The sequence below is a fragment of the Mustela lutreola genome, chromosome X (assembly GCF_030435805.1).
Source record: "Mustela lutreola isolate mMusLut2 chromosome X, mMusLut2.pri, whole genome shotgun sequence".
NCBI classification, from domain to species: Eukaryota; Metazoa; Chordata; class Mammalia; order Carnivora; family Mustelidae; genus Mustela; species Mustela lutreola.
In genome coordinates this window covers 15,629,764-15,649,850 of record NC_081308.1, presented here as the reverse complement: position 1 = coordinate 15,649,850, position 20,087 = coordinate 15,629,764, and the positions used below count along the sequence as shown (strand labels likewise).

Here is a 20,087-nt window from a genome sequence, read left to right as displayed (position 1 = left end):
ACTGGTTTCCCGTATCTGGCATGGCATCTCAGCCAGAATGAGCAGCAAAAGAAAAATATTTGTTGAATGAGTGAAAACAGCATATGACGTCCGACTCTAAAGCCAGAGTCTTGTTTCCCCAAACTGGGCCAGAAATGGTTATTTAACGATATCGCTTATTCACATCTCCTGCACGCATAGTGCAGGGTCAGGAGCAACCGAGGAAGTCCGCTCTGCTCACGGTCTTCCCTGCTGTTGACCCTGTCTCTGTGTAAGCTCTAGTCCCATGTTTGGATGTATTTCGTCTTGAAAGAGCCAAAGAAATGAGTAAAAAGGTATATCTGTGGCATGGTCTGTAGGAGAATTGTGGCGGCACGACAGTACTGTGCTCGGAGCACTTCTACAGTACCTGCGGGCGTCTTCCTGTGGCCCTTGGTTCGCCTTTATCGGGCATCTTCTTTGCACCGAATTTGTCGAGAAAAGAGCAAGGATTGGCTCAGACAAGGGCGCCCCATGTTGTTAGGGCAGCTGGCGGGCCGGCTTGTTTTACTGTCTCTTCCGAAGTTTCCTTGCTGTGAGCCCGCCCCCGAAGAAATCTACTTTATCTTTCTTAGTTGTGGCTGGCGGTGGGGCTTGCCACACTTCCTCCCAGGGACGCGCGGTATAGCGCAGGCATGTGCCCGGGGCTGTGAGGAGGAGATCTGAGATAAGGGAGCCTGGGCGCTCATCTCTGCAGGCTTCTCATCCTGCATTTTAGGGAAGTGCCACTGCCTCCCCACATGCCAGACAGTGCCACGGTTTTCTTCTCTTTTCCTTTTGCTGTCTTTTCTCTTAAGCCTGAGCTCCTCCCTGGTGTTTTGCCTCAGGATTCTTTTCTTCGTCCCGAGGGAGTCATTGCTTAGAAAATGCCCTCTTGTCAAAAACACCAAGTCTTCAATATCATAAATTGCTAGCAGGAACTCCTCTGTCATTTGGCTTAATATATTAACTGTCTCTAGTGGCTAGAGCGGGCAGCACGATGGCGGTCCCTCCGGCAGCCGGTTGGGCCAGCCGGACTGCTGGCTGTCTACTTTTGTCAATCTGGGGATGCTCACTTGGGGACCAGCCCATTTGTCATAGTCATTCCGATCTTTTAATGCTTTCATGCTTTGGAGAATTATAGGAGCCTTATGCTGCTTCACAGGTAAGCGAGACTTGCTGAAAATAGAGCTTAAATGGCCCACAGTTTTGGCATTGGAAATCATGGCTTTTTATTTTTAGGGCAGACTTAGTAAGCCCTAACTACTCTCAAGCCTAGGTAAGCGGGATCCCTGAGCGGGACATTTGTCGGTTGATACCCTGACTCCCAGCTGCTTGGAAAGAGAATCCAAATTTCTTGAAATATGGAGTCTTGTCCACCATGTGGCTCCTCTTCTTCACCCCCACCCTCTGTTCCAGAGGATTCTCTGTCTGCACATTTAGGGTGCTCGCGACACACACAGAAAGTACATTGGAAAAGAGGGAGTTCTGACTCTCTTTGAGTTTCTGCCAATGGCCAAACAAATAGCCACAACAGACTGGCATCTACTGGCTTTGAAGCCTTTGAAGAACAGCACTGAGACTCAGACCCATGTACTGTGGGGTTGGGGTTCCGAAATGGAAATTGTCCTCACCATACTTAGTTGCAGAGTGCTACAGTAAGTGATAGGTAAGAATAGGCTTAGCTTCCATTGCTCATTTCATAAGTAATAATCTCATTTTACTATCCCCATTCTTGCCCACCTTCAGTTACAGAAATAGCTCTGAGTGGGTTTTCTTTTTAAAGATCTGTGTCAAGCAAATACCTCATAAAAATGGCACAGGCAAAGTGTTCTATTTAGAATTGCCCTGTGACACAAAACCACGTGTGTTTTCTGTCCCCGGGCACTGGTTTCTTTGGATGTAAGGCCTACCAGGGGCATGGAGGCAGGCCTTCAGGGGAGACCAGGGTTATGGCCTTTTGAACATAGTTTTACTCGGGACTCACTCATTTTTTCAGGCCTGAAACAAGCTACTCTGGTATTTCATAGCCAGGTGTAATGGCTTCCTATTGCTGCCATGACAAATGACCACAGGATTAATGGCTTCAAACAACACGAATTTATTGTCTTGCTGTTTTTTAGATCAGCGGTCTGATGTGGGTCTCACTGGGCTAAACTCAGTGTTGACAGGGTTGTGTTTCTTTCTGCAAACTCTAGGGATAATGATAGTCCCTCATCTTTTCCAGCATCTAGAGACTGTTCGCATTCCTTGGCTCATGGCCCCCTTCCCCCATCTTTAAAGCCTGCAGCAGGGGGTCTTCTTCCCACGTCACATCACATCACTCTGACCTTCGCTTTGCCCCCAGCTTAGACTTTGAAGAATGCTTAGGATTACATTAGGTCCTCCAGGATAATTCAGAGTAATTGCCCGATCTTAAGGTCCACTGATGAGCCAGCTTAATTCCGTCTGCAGCTTTAGTGTCTCTTTGCCAGGTATTTGCAGCTCTAGGGATTAGGATGTACCCACATCTGACGCTGGGGGGGGGGGGCACTGTTCTGCCCACCACACCAGGGATGCTGTTCTCCTTTCTCAAATTTCCAGTAAAACGAACGTACAGTGTTATATTAGCTTCAGGCCGGGATGTGGTTTTTCTCGATCTCCATGTTAGGTAGGGCCAAAGGGGCAGTCAGTTTGGTGGCAGTCTGTGTGGAAGACAGCTTCCATCTTTGCAGTTTGAGGAAGTTGCAAAGGAGGTTTCGCTCAGCCCAGCGGGCCGCAAAGTTTGTCAGATGGCCTGGTTGCACTGTAGACTGTCCTGGGGTTTTGACAATCCTACCTGAAACGCTCACTGAGGGCCACCCTCTCCCAGAGCTGCTCGGGTCTCAGGCTGCACTGGACAGAGCCAGGAGTTGGGATGGCTGGAAACAGCTGGGCTGACCAGCAAGAGGGGAATGAGGAAGCAGGGCGATGAGGACAGGAAATGACAGACGAGCTTGCCCCTTGGGAGGAAGAAAATAGAAGATGGGCTTGATTACATCTGGCCCTAAAGAAAATAAAAGCATGGGCTTTTTCGTTGTGTGCTTTGTGATTGATTCCACTGTTGAGTCAGCTTGAAGACTCTGGGCTAAATAAGTCTGGTCAGGTTTGGGACATGGAGTATGCTCCCGCCCCCGTAAGCCGGAAGAGTTCTGTGTGGCCTCTTGGTGTCCCAGGGGAGGCTTGTCACTGCCCAAACGGCCCTCTCTGGAAACAGCAGCCCAGCTGAAGACCTTGTCCCTGGAGGGTTTTGCTCTGGGGGGTGTCAGCCCGAGCCCTCACAGGGCCATAAACATGTTCTCAAGAATCCCAAGACATTATCTGTTGTGAACTGACCTAAACTGGTTTGTCCTTTAAAGAACTGTCACTCTCTTTTGGGAAACAGCTGATGGGAGCCTGTGCGTCCTTTCCCACAGTCCCTTAACCAGAGGTATGTTTCAGGGAAAGCAAGTCTCAGACCAGTTTTGGCCACTTGCTAAAACTCTTGTTAGCAAGTAGGCTTGGAGGGAGCCCTGTCTGTCTCTCACTCCCTGCAGAGTTTGAGCTCTCTAATCCAGTGAGAGACAATCAGTGTTGATGTGGTGGCGTTCCAGGGGCAGGATTCAGCTAGCCCCCAGGGAGGGGAAGGGCCCTTTTTTAATGGTTGACCAAGGGTCCTGACAGACTCCAGGGCCCCTTTTCTGAAAGTGATGGATTGCTGTGTTTCCTCCATTCTCTTGTGTGGTTCTTGCTAGGGTTGAGCTGCCAGCATGGTATTTTCACCCAGTCCGGAGAGCAGGGAGCCATCACTCACTTCTGTCATGCCAGTTGACTAACTCTGCCGCAGATGGACCCTGATAAGTCCTTCAAAGGCTGACCCCCTCATCCTGGAGTGTTCTTTTCTGTTTTGGGTGCTTCACATGTGAACTGAGCACCTGCAGGGTAAGATTAACTAATGTACATTGGTATATGTCACACTATTTTTTCCATTTTATTTCTTTTCAGTGTTCCAGAATTCATCGTTTATGCACCACACCCAGTGCTCCATGCAATCCGTGCCCTCCTTAATACCCACCACCAGGTGCACCCATCCTCCCACCCCACTCCCCTCCAAAACCCTGTTTGTTTCTCAGAGTCCGTAGTCTCTCATGGTTCATCTCCCCCTCGAATTTTCCCCAACTTACTTCTCCTCTCCATCTCCCAATGTCCTCCATGTTATTCCTTATGCTCCACGAGTAAGTGAAACAATATGATAATTGACTCTGCTTGACTTATTTCACTCAGCATAATCTCCTCCAGTTCTGTCCATGTTGATACAACAGTTGGGTATTCCTCCTTTCTGATGGAGGCATAATGCTCCATAATGTATATGGACCACATATTATTTTTTAATAATTTTTTAAAATTTATTTTCAGCGTAACAGTATTCATTATTTTTGCATCACATCCAGTGCTCCATGCAATCCATGCCCTCTCCAATACCCACCACCTGGTTCCCCCAACCTCCCACCCCCCGCCCCTTCAAAACCCTCAGATTGTTTTTCAGAGTCCATAGTCTCTCATGGTTCACCTCCCCCTTCCAATTTCCCCCAACTCCCTTCTCCTCTCTAACTCCCCATGTCCTCCATGCTATTTGTTATGCTCCACAAATAAGTGAAACCATATGATACTTGACTCTCTCTGGTTGACTTATTTCACTCAGCATAATCTCTTCCAGTCTCATCCATGTTGCTACAAAAGTTGGGTATTCGTCCTTTCTGATGGAGGCATAATGCTCCATAGTGTATATGGACCACATCTTCCTTATCCATTCATCCAATGAAGGGCATCTTGGTTCTTTCCATAGTTTGCTGACCGTGGCCGTTGCTGCTATGAACATTGGGGTACAGATGGCCCTTTTTTCACTACATCTGTATCTTGGGGGTAGATACCCAGCAGTGCAATTGCAGGGTCATAGGGTAGCTCTATTTTTAATTTCTTGAGGAATCTCCATCCACACTGTTCTCCAAAGTGGCTGCACCAGCTTTCATTCCCACCCACAGTGTGAGAGGGTTCCTCTTTCTCCACATCCTTTCCAACACATGTTGTTTACTGTCTTGTTAATTTTGGCCATTCTAATTGGTGTAAGATGGTATCTCAGTGTGGTTTTGATTTGAATCTCCCTGATGGCTAGTGATGATGAACATTTTTTCATGTGTCTGTTAGTCATTTGTAGGTCTTCTTTGGAGAAGTGTCTGTTCATGTCTTTTGCCCATTTTTTGACATGCTTATCTGTTTTGTGTGTGTTGAGTTTGAGGAGTTCGTTAAAGATCTTGTCATTTGCAAATCTCTTTTCCCATCCCGTGGGTTGCCTCTTTTTTTGTTGACTGTTTCCTTTGCTGCATATCACACTATTTTTTATGGGTGAGTTGATTTTAAAGAATTTTTTGAATTTTTAATTTTTTCTTTAGACTTAAAGAAAAGGTACAAAAATAGTATAGTTTCCATATATCCCTCACTCAGCTTCCCCTAATGTTCACATCTTACGTAATCATAGTACTCTTATCAGTACCAGGAAATCAACATTGGTATAATACTGTTTACTAAAGATCATGTTTAATTTCTTAAGTTTTCCCACTAATGTCCTTTTTTTTTTTTTTTTTTTGTTCTTAGGAACATTGCATTTAGTTGTCATTTTTCCTCAGTACCCTGCGTTCTATGACATTTGCTTAGTCTTTCCTTGCCCTTCATGATCTTGACACTTCTGAAGAGTATTGCTCAGTATTTTGTTAAGTGTCCAGCAGACTAGGTTTTCTCATGATTGGACTGAGGTTATGCATTTTTTTTAATGGTGGAAAAAAATAAACATCAAATTCACCATTTTAACCTCTTTAAGCATATAGTTCAGTGGCAGATCAGGTACATTCATGATGTTGACCAACGTCACCACTATGTATTTCTTAATCATCCCAAATGGAAACTCTGTATTCATTAAGCAGTTACTCTCCACTGTTCCCTCTCTCTAACCCCCAGTAACCTCTGTTCTACTTTGTGTCTATGATTTTGCCTATTCTAGGTACCCCATAAAAGTGGAATCATATAATATTTGTTATTTTGTGACTGGCTTCTTAACATGCTGTCCTCAAGGTTCATCCAGAGTGTAGTATGTGCCAGAACTCCGTTCCCATTTAAGGCTGAATACTATTCCATTGTATGGCTAGACGACATTTTGCTTATCCATTCCTCAGTTGATGGACACTTGGGTTATTTCCACCTTTTGGCTATCGCGGATGGTGCTGCTATGAACATAGGTGTATAAGTAGTTGGTTTGCATTTTCTTTTCTTTTTTTTTTTTTAAAGATTTTATTTATTTATTTGACAGAGAGAAATCACAAGTACACTGAGAGGCAGACAGAGAGAGAGAGAGAAGGAAGCAGGCTCCCTGCTGAGCAGAGAGCCCGATGCGGGACTCGATCCCAGGACCCTGAGATCATGACCTGAGCCGAAGGCAGTGGCTTAACCCACTGAGCCACCCAGGCGCCCCTGGTTTGCATTTTCAAAAGCAATGTGGAGAAACTGAAGGGGCTACCATCTGGAACAGGAAGGACAAAGTACTATTCTGTTTTTCCCATCTCTGACTGAGGCTTTCACAGAGGAGAGAGAGAGAGAGAGAGAGAGACTGAGGTGACCGGGGTGGGCCAGGGTAGTGAGATGGTAGGGGATTCAGAGATGGATGCCGGAAAGTTGAGGGGCCGGGAGGAGAGAGGGAGCCTAAGCTGTCATACTTGCCCAAAGGTGCTGCCACTGGGGGAAGATCTAGAAGGTACAAAGTACGACCACTGGACAGAGCCAAAGGCCAAGGGGTAGAACAGGCAGAGGATGGGTCGGGGCTGTGATCCAGCAAAGGTGGTTTATTCCTCACCACCTGGAGCCCCAGGAGGGAATAGGCACTGGCCAGGCTAGAAATTAAGTTCACTTAGTATTTCTCCTGCCCTTTCTTGAATTTTTGCGATCATATATCCTAGCAAGAAATATATTTTACATTGCAGTCTGACGTGTATACCCATCCTTAGTTATGACTGAAGTACTCATTTCACAAGAAAACATTTACCTTCGCTATGTGAGGTAGGCCCTAATATTTTTTATTCTTTTCTTTCTCTCTCTTTCTTTCTCTTTTTCTTTCTTTCTCTCTTTCTCCCCCCTTTTCTCTTTTTTTCTCTCTTTCCCTTTCATTGTCTTTCTCTCTCTTTTTCTCTTTCTCCCTTCCTTCCTTCCTCTCTCTCTCTCTCATCTCCCCTCCCCTCCTCTGCCCTGCCCTTCCCTCCACTCCCCTCTTCTCTTCTCTTTCTTTTCGTCTCGTTGTGACCTGGTTTGCCCTTGGCTTAAAAAAAAGTTCTATATGAAGCCCCACATGCAAAGTTCTTTCTGCAAGTTGGTTTTTCTTTTGCTGTGGGCTCCCCCACCCCCTGCCCTACCCTATTTGCTCCCATGAACAATGTAAGATCATGTTTCCCTTTTTGGTTTGGTTGTCAGGAAACTAAGAGGTAAATTGCCTCCACTCAGCATGAAGCCTCTATATGGTGGACATATACTGTACAGATGGTTGTCTTAATTGTCCCTGGCTCTTGATCTTTTACCTGTGTTTTTCCTGATCCTCATTATTTGTCTATTTTTGTTTTACTACATGAATTCTTGGGAATTGCCATAACCTATGTGGAATATGATGGAATGTGATGATACAATACATACAAAATTTGAGAACTTTTGATCTTGACTGAGGAAATGTGTGGAGTAAAGTCTGTAGCCTACAGTTTTTCGCAGCAAAGTCTGGACTGTATCGTTTTCTTTTAGCTCTATGATTCTTTGACTTATTTTTTCTGGTCTTTGTTCTTTGGTTGAGCTTCTCTAGAAAGCACCTCCTTCCCTTCCTTTTTTTTTTTTTTTTAATTTAAAGAAATTTACTCCAGTTGCAAAGGTAGAATTTGGGAAGTTGGGTATTGGTGTGGAGGAAAGGTGTCATTCTGTCTTTAAATAGGGACATTTTAACTTGTGCTCACGTTTCCTAGAATGCCATTTGTTTATGCAGACATTTTTTTTTTTTTTAATCCCAGGAATGTCTCTTAATCAAGCACCTCCTTCTCTAGAGATTTCCTCCCCTCAGCCCTGGTTGTCATCTGCCTTCGTGCTTCTCTGCCACCTGTCGCCTCTGCCCGGGGTTCCCTTCTGGCACAGGTGTCTTCAGAGAGCCCCCATTTATGGTTGCATTTCGCCTCTACTCCTAAAGCTGCAGTCGCTCCTTGTGCTTCTGGATGGTGCCGTCTTAGGAGCTTGTATCAAGGTAGAGGCCCTTTGCCACATGGTTGGTGCCCCCTGAGGTACACGCACCCTCTCCCCTAGGTCGGAAGGCTCTGAAGAAGGGTGGAATGAACAGACCACCTGCCCACCTGGACCTCTTCAGCGACCATGTAGACAAGACAGGAAGAGGTTCGAGCTGAATCAATTTCTAGATGAAGTTTTCAGCAAGAGAGTGAAAACTAAACAAAGGAACAAATGAGACTAGTATTAGCACCAGGGGAACAAATTGGGAAAAGAAATAGAGGACCTTGTGGCTAGGCTCTCAGGAACGTGTGTGTCTTCCCAGGGCTGTGATCATGTGCATCAGTTTGCGGGGGCTGCCAGAGCAGAGTACCACATCTGGGGCAGGGCGGGGGGGGGGTGCTTAAACAACAGAAATGGATTCTCTTGCAGTTGTGCGGGAAAAGATGTGTTCCAGGCCTTTCTCCTTGTCTTGTGGTTGGCCGTCTTTCCTCTTGGTCTCTTCACGCCCACTTCACTCCATGGTGTCTCTGTGTCCCGATTTTTTTTTTATAAGCACACTAGTCATACTGGATTAGGCCTACCCTAAAGACTTCATCCTAACAAGGGGGCGCCTGGGTGGCTCAGTGGGTTAAAGCCTCTGCCTTCGGCTCGGGTCGTGATCCCAGGGTTCTGGGATCGAGCCCCACATGGGGCTCTCTGCTCATCAGGGAGCCTGCTTCCTCCTCTCTCTCTCCTCTCTGCCTGCCTCTCTGCCTACTTGTGATCTCTGTCTGTCAAATAAATAAATAAAATCTTTTAAAAAAAAGACTTCATCCTAACTAATTATATCTGCAATGAACCTATTTCCAAATAAGGTTGCATTCTGACATACTCAGGTTTGGGATGTATGAATTAAGGGGGGAAATAATTCAGCCCTGAAAGAGAGTGAACACTGATCCATCCAGAATGATGGCCCGCCCCTCTAGAGGGTGGGGGAGGGTGGGAGGTGTGTCCATGGGATGAGGAGAGCAGACCTCAGCTTCCATGTGGGAAAGAAGCACACAGTGGCCCAGAATGAAGACATCAAGGCATAGAGCCACAATGGTGTCTTCTTTAAACTTGGAAGCAAGTACCAGACGAACTAAAGGAGGTGAAAGTAGTTGCTGCCGGGGAAGGGAAGGTTGGGGGAGGGTAGAAGCGTCAGTTTTCCTAATGGACCTGTACAGCTGTTTGAATCTTTAAGCATGCATGAGTCACTTGGGGGGCACAGATCTGCGTTGCCTGCGTGGCCTGCACTTAGCTGCTCCTGCCTTCATTTGAGGTGACAAAAGGAAGTGGGGACTTTATCGGCATCAAAGGTCACTACTGGCAAGAAGTCAAGTCTCAGGCTTTCTGTGACCTATTTGTCATTTTTTTACTTTTTAGCTCCTGACGTAGGATCTACTTTAACATATCCAAAGGCACAGTTTTTGGGGGCAGTGTAGTTTATTGGATATTAGAAATTCTTCAGAAGATGTCTACTTTCTTTTCTCTTTGTTGCAGCTGTCGATTTAGAAGCAAGCTAGAAGCATCTGACAGGAACTGTCACTAACCCACTGTGAAGTTAATTTTATTTTGGTTACGGGTAATTGTTTCATGTTTGCTTCTGTGGGGAACAGCAGTGATATATTTCCTCTCTTTTTTTCTGAAAGCTTCCCTTTTGCCTCTCCATACTTCTGTGATGGTGTGATGTGATGGAGGAAATTGAATGCTAAAGTGGACACTTCCATCTGCAGACAGTCTAAATCCTACTGATGTCAGCTAGCTTGTGGAATGTGCTAGTCTGTTAGGTAGCTGGTAGGATGAATGGATTAGGCTGTCTGTGGAAATGATTAGAAGAAAAATATCTGGCAAAAGAGCAGACCAGGAAAGTTAAAAAAAATAAAACCCACTTTATGGCATAGAGTTCAATTAAGTTAGTACTAGTTAGAAATTTATGTTTGTGCCATCAGTGTATGCACTTAAACAACAAAAAGGCATGATATGTAGCCTATCATTCAATGTATACTCAAACGATTATTCAAAAATGTATATAGTCTTTGTATCTGCAGTACTATGCCAGGTGGGGACCAAGAGTAAATGAAAATATATACCTGGTCCCTTCTTTTAAGGAACTTAAGTCTGTTTTAAGTGGTAACACATATAATTGAGGAGATAATAAGAGTTAAAATAATAGTCTAAGATGGAGATTGGGAAACTGTGGGCGATGGGTTAAATATGGCCTGCTGATTATTTTTGTGAATAAGGTTGTATTGGAATTAAAGGGCTAGTATCCAAGATCTATAAGGAACTTATCAAACATAACTCCCAAAAAACAAATAATCCACTCAAGAAATGGCCAGAAGACATGGACGTACATTTCTCCAAAGAAGACATACAAATGGCCAACAGACACATGAAAGAACGCTCCACATCACTCGGCATCAGGGAAACACAAATCAAAACCACAATGAGATACCACCTCACACCAGTCAGAATGGCTAAATTTAACAAGACAGGAAACAACAAACGTTGGCGAGGATGCAGAGAAAGGGAAACCCTCCTACACTGTTGGTGGGAATGCAAGCTGGTGTGGCCACTCTGGAAAACAGTATGGAAGTTCCTCAAAAAGCTGAAAATAGCTTTACCCTATGACCCAGCAATCGCACTACTGGGTATTTACCCCAAAGATATAGTAGTGAAACGAAGGAGCACCTGCACCCCAGTGTGCACAGCAGCAATGCTCACAATAGCCAAACTGCAGAAAGAGCCGACATGTCCATTGACAGACGAATGAACAAAGAAGATGTCGCGTGTGTTTGTATTACACACACACACACACACACACACACACACACACATACATATATACATAAACACACATACACACACACACAATGGAATACTATGCAGCCATCAGAAAGGATGAATACTTACTATTTACATCGACATGGGTGGAACTGGAGGGTATTATGCTGAATGAAATAAGTCAAGCAAAGAAAGACAGTTATCATATAGTTTCACTCATATATGGAATATAAGAAACAGTGCAGAGGATCACAGGGAGGAAGGAAGGAAGGAAGGGAAAACTGAATGGGAAGCCATCAGAGAGGAAGAAAAACCATGAGAGACTCTTAACTATAGGAAACTGTTGGAGGGGAGGGAAGTGAGGAGATGGGGTAAATGGGTGATGGGCATTGAGGGCAGGTGATAAGATGAGTACTGGATGTTATATGCGACTGATGAATTTTTGAACACTGCATCTGAAACTAATCATGTACTATAATTTGGTTAATTGAATTTAAAGAAAAAAGTAGTTTTATTGGAACACAGTCATGATCATTCATATTTTTATTGGCTGCGGCTGCTTTCTCGCTATAACACCAGATTCGAGTAGTTTCTTTTTTTTTTAAGAAAATTTTTTTTTAATTTTATTTATTTATCAGAGAGAGAGAGGGGAAGAGAGCGAGCACAGGCAGACAGAATGGCAGGCAGAGGCAGAGGGAGAAGCAGGCTCCCTGCTGAGCAAGAAGCCTGATGTGGGACTCGATCCCAGGACGCTGGGATCATGACCTGAGCCGAAGGCAGCTGCTTAACCAACTGAGCCACCCAGGCGTCCCCAGATTCGAGTAGTTGCAACAGTTTGGCCCACAAAACCTAAAATATTTGCTATTCGGAGAAAAAAAAGTTAAGAGAAAGTTTACCAACTCCCAGTCTAAGATAGTAATTCAAAGGATGTTACAAGGCAGTATATGATAATTAGAAGTGATTTGTTCAGTTAATGCTGAAGTTAATAAATCTGAGAATGTAGTGGGAGGAGTAGCCTAAGACAGGGTTTGAAGTTGACCTCAAGCCATGAAGATGGAGGAAATTTTGTGATATAAGGAATAGGGAACCAGATTTCATGGATGAGAACATCCATGTGCCCTCTGGGGAAGAATGTGTGGGGTAGTGGGGACCAGGACAGTCCAGCTGGAACTGGTGGTGGGAGCTGGGTATAAATGCAGGTGAGGTTGTCAGTGTCAAGCCTGTGCCATACAGTGGTGGCCTCTGAGTTCCAAGACCAAGAATGGGAACTTCCCCCAAATATGTTCTTTCTTTCTTTCATTTACACAATAAATATTGATTCTAGACCTATGGCCTCAGGGATATGATAGGATTCACTGAGGCACATCCTCTTTATGGACTGGTAAACCCAGCTTGTTTCACGTAATGCTAGTTCTACATGTTTTGAAGAAATAGCTTTCGTTTCCAAGAGAGGTTTACCCTTGAGATCCTCCCGAGGCTGCTAACACTGGGAGACTTGTATAGATAGGCAGTCTTCCATTCCATGGTGACAGTGTTCCGGAGAGTCTTTTGCGAAGGGAATTTTGGAAAGGAATGTTGTGTAGATGAGAGATGCAGGTGGGGGGAAGAAGAAGGAGCCTTCCCCCCACCATCCTTGGCCACTTCTTTGTCTCTTCCTTTCCTTTAGAGTGCTGTACTGTACTGTCTGCCATTTTGTGGGGATCTACAGAGCGCCCTGCAGATCTTGCAGGGTGTGCTTCTATCCCCTGGATCCTCAGCCCTGGGTAGCGGGCCAGTCATCGTAACCTTTCTTTTCCATCTGCCCCCATCTCCCTGACTCTGTGACCGCCTCCTCCTAGTCTGTATCCTGCCGCTTGGCACCTGGCTGGCACTGCCCATTCTCCCTGGGTCAGTTACTGGAAGCCGCTGAGCTCAGCTCTGAATCTGTTCTCTGCTACCTGGGCCCAGCTCTGGGGCGCCCATGTGGCTCTTCGCTCTGGCCTTACTGTGGGCTCTGGAGAGGTGGTGAGGGTGAAGCAAGGGGCCATTGCCTATTCTGCTGGGTCCTTATGGCCCCCCAGCAAAGCTTCCATTCACCTCTCAGCCAACCACTCTCACTATAAAAAATTTTCTTTTGTAAATGAAAACACACAAACAAAATATGCAGAGGAAATTCCATAGTGCATTTGCACTGAGCTTATTCTAGACTGTTTTCTTCATCTTCTCAGGTTCTCTTCTCACACCATACCCCACCAACAGATGATCCCGATTCTAGCATAAGAGAAGGCATCCGTTCCCTTGTGTATCCTCATCTTTATGTCTTTACGTCGCTACTGGAACACTTGTATTTCTTTTTATCCTCTTTTTATCTAATGTCAGAGAAAGAAATATCTTTCCTTCTCTTTTTATCCTTTCCTGACTCCTCCCCTGACTCATATTCCTGTCATCTAGCCCAATGCCTCTGTTCCCCCAGACTCTCAATAAATAGTTCCCAGACCAAGGAGCCATTCTGTCTGAAACAATGTCAGCTAAGAATTTATAAGGGCAGCAGGCCTAATCTGGCCTGGTTTCACATTTGAGCATACTACGTGTATTCATGTGTGCACTTGGGTATCTTCATGTTTTTCTTGGTATAGCCACAGTATCTGGAGCTTATGACTCAGAAAATCTTCACTGATTGAAACAATATGAGCAAGAACAGGGGCAAGGAGCCAGGCTGTGACTCCAGACTGCCTGGCAGTGGTCATATCAGGTCCCCACCCCCAGACAGGTTATCTTAATGTCTCTGGGAACCCAGTTCTTCCTAAACTGGGAGTAGCAATGGGCATGTCAGAGAGTATGCTAGTGCTTTCAACCGCATTACAAACAACTCTGAGTGTAGCACCTTCCAACAGCCACTTTATTATGCTTTCAGAGCTTGTGGGTCAAGAATGTGGACAGGGCATGGAGAGGGTGGCTTGTCTTAGCTCCACAGTGGCTGGGGCCTTTCCTAGGAAGATTTGAAAGCCGGGAGCCACTCAGCAGCAGAGGGGGTGGGATCATGTGAAGGCACTGACACTCACGTGTTGGCCCAAGCCGGGATGACTCAGCAACTTGGCTACTCAGTGGACACCTGGAGTGCCTGTGTGTGGGCTCTCGGTGTGACTTAGTTTCCTCACAGCATGGCAGTCCTCAGAATATTCCAGCAAGTGGGTTGGAAACTGCATATTTGGCTCTTGTCACCCAGCTTTGGAAGTCACACAGCATGACTTCCTTGCCCTCTCCTGGTCTAAGCTCTCTCAAGCCTGCCCAAATTCAAGTGCCCTGGCAGGGAGATTCGGTTCCCTCTGTTGATGGCTAGGGTCACATTCTGGAAGAGCATGAGGGGTGATGATGTAAGGAGGCTGAAGGCACCTGACACCAAGAATTTAAGAGTGTATTTTCATTCAGTACATATTTATGATATGCCTACTGTAGGCCAGACATTAGACCAGTGCTGAGTGGACGGGGTGGACACAGCAGTGTCCTCTCTGCCCCACTGTGACTTTCATTGCTGGAACAAGGACTAGAACTTTCATCTCCTTTCAGGGAGAGGGACTGGTTGAATGTCTGGATCGGATTATTTCATCTGAAGTGAGGATGAAGTGAATTCCCCCCTCATGTACCTGCTTGTTACCTCCTTCTTGGTAGTACTTCTGCAGACTTACTGGCTTGTAGCCCTGAAAGGTGCCTCAGAAACCATCATGCCTGGGGTCTGCAAGCATCGGAGCTTGTCGCTCCATGCAGACTTTTCCTCCTTCCTAAAAAGGGGCTTCGGAGAGTGTTAGAGGTATAGAGAGTCACCTTGGGTAACATCCTCTACTTGGAAATGACCCCCCCCCATTCTGATGTGGGCCAGTCTTGGAGGGGAGAGGCAGGAGGAGGCTTCACAGGTGATTCTGATGTCTGGGTGAGGAGCTCATGTGGTGGAGACCAGCGCTTCTCAAATGACATTCTGTGTCAGTGCCCTGGAGACTTGTCACATTGCGGCTTCTGCTTTAGTAGGTCTGGGTGGCGCCAAGGGCTTGTGGCTGAGCCGTGAGGGTGTAGGGAGTACTGGCGACAGATGGATAGAAGTGCCTGCTGAAGCTTGCTCCCACCCAGTGGGCGCCAGCTCTCAGAGAATGGGGCACCGAGGGCTAGGCAGGTGATCTCCCACATTTCTGTCCTGTGTTAGCGCACCACTCTCAGAGGTGAGAACACTGTTAGAAAACGTAGTCACAGTGTGTCAGTTTGACAGCTAAATAACCAGACCTACAGCCTTCCTGAGCACATCTCAAGAAACCCCAAGTCAGAATGTAAATTGGTGTGACCAATATGGAAAACCTCCAGTATGGAGCCTCATCAAAAAATTAAAAATAGAATTATTAGGTAATCCAGAAGTCCCACTTCTGGGTATTTATCTGAAAGAAATGAAGTCACTCTCTCTAAGAGATACGTGCACTCCCATGTTCTCTGCAGCACTATTCATAATAACTGACCCACGAAAACGACTTAATGTCCCTCAGGGGCTGAATCGATAAAGAAAATATCGTGTATATATGGTGGAATAATGGCCATAAAAAAAGAGGAAATCTTAACTTGTGTGGCAACATGGATGAACCTTGAGGGCATTATGCCAAGTGAGATACGTGGGACAGAGAAAGACAAAGACTGTGTGATTTCACTTTATGGAATCTAAAATAGCCAACCTCACAGAAACAGAGTAGAGTGGTGGTTGTCAGGGTCGGGGGTGGGGTGGGTGGAATGGGAGTTGTTGGCCAAAAAGTACATATTTCCAGTAATAACATAAATATGTTTAAGGGCATCAGGGTGACTGTTGTTAACAATACTGTATCGAATACTTCAAAGTGGCTAAGAGAGTAGATTTTTTTTTTTTAAAGATTTTATTTATTTGACAGAGATCACAAGTAGGCAGAGAGGCAGGCAGAGAGGAGAGAGAGAGGAGGAAGGAGGCTCCCTGATGAGCAGAGAGCCCGATGTGGGGCTCGATCCCAGGACCCTGGGATCATGACCTGAGCCGAAGGCAGAGGCTTTAACCCACTGAGCCACCCAGGCGCCCCTAAGAGAGTAGATCTTAAATGTTCTCACCACTGCGACTTACACATACCAAAATGGGGATTATGTATGAAGGGAAGGATGTGTTAACTAACTTTATTGTACTCATCATGTTGTAATATAGAAGTGTATCAAATCATTACATTCTATACCTTAAACTTATGCAATGTTGTATTTCAGTTGTATCTCAAAGCTGAACAAAGAGGTAAAACATGGCAGAGAAAAATAAAATTGTATCCTCACTCCTTACATATACACACACAAAACAACAACAAAATCCAAATTCAGAATGTTCCCAGAGGCAGCCTTGCTGTTTTGTTTCAAGGTCCACACTTACAGACATGTGATAGAGAACACATTTTCAATTGTGCTTGTTGCTTACTATGGTTTTTTAAGTAGTAGCTGAAAGTATATTTCAACAAAGGAAAGAAGATGAAGCATTGTACTATGTACAAAGTAAATACAGTTTAAGTCCCAATTGCCTTGGGATTTCTTTTAAAATGCATGTCTTGTAGGGAGATAATCACAATTTTGGTTACTTGAGATGTATTTTATAATTATTTGCAAAGAATAAACTATAGTACTAAACAGAGAATATACTTTTGGATCAGTTCTTTATTTAAAAATATTTGTGGTTATCTCATGTCCTTAACAAATTCAGGTATTGAAATATACACAGGCATGTGCGCACGCGCGCGTGCACACACACACACACTTTTAATCTCTTACTTGCCTTTAAAAACCCATTCTTCCTTTTCAGGTGCGTAGCTGTGTAGAGCATGGTGAGCTGAATGACTTAGGAAACTCCTGGTTAAACTAGGACAAGTTACCCCAGCATTAGGATTTTTCTCTTCATTGTCTAGGTTCACTGTAGAACATTGTTCTCCTTGCACATTTAGAGCATTTTAACAATCCGGAAGTGTTTCAGCATGTATTTCTTAAAGATAAGGACTCTTTTCAAAACCATAATCACAATATCATTTTTACACCTACAACAACTAACAATGTTTCCTTATCACCAGACTTCCAGCTCAAATATTCAATGACACATAGTTGAAATATTTCAAAAGATATTTGTTTGAACCGAGATCTGGAAGGTCCACACTTTGTGACTGACTCATAGCACCCAGGTCTCTTGTAATCTAGATCGCCAGGTCTCTTTTCCCTTTCCATTGCATTATTTATTTATTTGTTTGTTTATTTTTGGTTGAAGAAGCTAAGACATTAGCTTATAGAGTTCCCTGGAGTCTGAATTTTGTTAAGTGCACCTTAGGGTGCCATTTGACATATTCCTGGACCCCTGGATCCCCTGTAAACCGGCAGTAAATCCAGAAACTTGCTTTACAGGGGGTGGCCCATCCTTCAGTCTCAAGGTTCTTGAAGCTTGATTGTCTCTCTTTGTAATGTTAGCAGCTGTTGGTGGCCATGGCCCAGGGCTGGATTACCTTAGAGGTTGCAAGATGTTGATTGTCTCATTCTCTCATTCCTTCTTCACTTGTCAGCCAGAATACTCCATAAAGAGAAATTTCTCCTCATCAACTATTTGGTTATCCTAAGTTCATATGGGTAAGGCAGGAAGAGTTTGATTCTTTCTTTTAATTTACTAGTTCTTAGAAAAGTGAGTTGGTTTCCCAACATTCTCCAAAGGCCATCATTGATTTAAAAAAAATCACAGAGAGGAGAAGGGAGTTGGGGGAAATTGGAAGGGGAGGTGAACTATGAGAGACTATGGACTCTGAAAAACAATCTGAGGGTTTTGAAGGGATGGGGGGTGGGAGGTTGGGGTACCAGGTGGTGGGTATTATAGAGGGCACGGATTGCATGGAGCACTAGGTGTGGTGAAAAAATAATGAATACTGTTAGGCCGAAAATAAATAAAAAATTTAAAAAATCACTATGAAACATACATCATATAACATGTATCGATTTGGAACATCAAACCTGTTTGACATGTTTCAATCCATTGCAGTTATTCTTACTGATACTCATGTTGTTCCATTTGTGGCCAGTGGGAGCCTTTTCTCATTCACTTCTGAATTCTTTTGACATGACTCTCTGTTAGTCTTTGATGGCTTCCTTGCTTTGACAAGATGTTTCTTGTTTTTGACAAGGTGTTTCCGGCTTGTTACCTTTCCTGCCCCAGACTCAGAATCAGCCATTTTTATAAGGCTACCTGGCTTGGTTTTTTTTAGTGAAAAATGGTATTTGGAAAGTAAGTACAATTATTTCTGGAAAAAAAAATTACACACTACTCTTCTTGGATCATCCTTCTAGAAATCTTTTGATGTGAGGCTGTTGATCCTTCTAGTTTTATTTTTTATTAACCCCATGTTTCAGTTTTGGAAAAGGTTTCAAAAGTATTAAGCCCTAGTCAAGTTTATTGATGTATTATTCTGTTTGTCCAACTTTAAATTGTAATCTTCAAAGGAAAAAAATGTTGGCTTTTTAACTTTACTTCTGTTTTGTGTTAATCTCTGTCCATAAGCACTCACTAAGAGGTTTTCTGATACTATCACAAAATATTTACAATGTAGTCGATTCAAGAAATTCTTTAAGTAGATACTCAAGTAGCAACTTTTAGCTCCAGTTGTGCTTAAAGCTGTTAAAAATGCCAATGCAAAAGAGAGTTATAATGTCGACTCGGCATTGCTATCTTTTGTCACTGGTGCAACACCGTGAAACCATCAAGTACACCATTGCTAATAACGGCCAAGGTTCTGGTGTTGTAGGCGTTCTAGGCTTTCTTTCCAGAGTGGATGTTGGGGAGCTCCGAGTAGTTATACTTACAACGGTTTGAAATTCCAGACCGCTTGGAAGAGCTGTTGCTGTGCCATTACATTCCACCTTCAGCCCTGTGCGTTTCTCTCAGACCCAGTCTTCTTGGATTCTCAGCTTCTCATTTAAAAAAAAAAAAAAAATTATCCTCACAGGTTTCTCTCCACTCAGCAACAGGCACTGCTTGAGCGCCTGATGCGGCCAAACAGTCGGCTCAGCACTTGAGGGCGGAAGCGTTGGGTAATGTGACTCTTCTTTCAGGAGGCCCCCATGCTGCAGTGTTACACTTCCTTCTGCCTTCCGGGGGCTCACACTTTAGGGGGACCATGACACCTGGGGGTGTAAGTGAAGCCTGAAGAGGGGGTACTGAATCTGTCGGGGAAGGCGGTGAAGGTTCCCTGTGGTTTCCTGTCACCTGTCTACTTTCTCCCTTACCAGAGAGTGCCTTTCTTACTAACAGAGGGCCAAGCAGTGACTCAGGCCTTGCCCTGGTCAGAGTGACCCCCCCCGTTTTTTTCTGTGGAATTGTTCTTCACTTCCCTCCTTTTGACCTGCTTCCCCTAGTCTTCTAAGCATTCTTGCCTCTCACAGCTCAGCCCGCTTAGCTGCACTGAAGTCAGCAGAAAGCCTTTTGTCTTTCTTCTTTCATGCCGCATGTCCACCTCTAGAGCCACACTCCACCCCCGCTGCCCCCACACTGTCCTTAAGAAAAGCCAGAGCTGTATTCTGTAATAGTCCTCACAAAGTATCTGGTCCAAAGGGCCCTTAGAATTCATTTTTAATAAAAGTTTAAGCAAATATTTTGATATGTTACCCATAACCGAATGTGTTTCATGCAGTGTCTGTTGAATAAAACTGGTTCATGACATGAGTGGGTGTCAGGGGAGAAGCAGTGTTTTCTAATCATTTTACTTTATATGCTCTCTAATGAAATTAACACATAGTATAAGCAGATGTTTGGCTGTGCTTCCTTTTTAAAGTGTGGTTGGCCCCAAACCTTTTGGATCTTCTTACTGAGGAAAATAAGGGATCATCTTCTAATCAGGTACCTGTCTCCAGGTCTTTCCTTTGGATCTGAGAACCAGGCTGTTACTATAAAGTCCGGAAGCAGTGCGTATCTATTTATCCACAAGCCATTTTGTTACTTAGAACTCAAGTAT

At 44.5% G+C, this 20,087-nt stretch overlaps 1 protein-coding gene across 5 annotated transcripts in view; it reads left to right on the top strand.

Moving 5' to 3' along the window:
• Positions 1–20,087, top strand: part of SH3KBP1 (SH3 domain containing kinase binding protein 1) — a 339,463-nt gene that overhangs the window by 22,083 nt on the left and 297,293 nt on the right. The gene's annotated exons all lie outside the window — the stretch shown is intronic.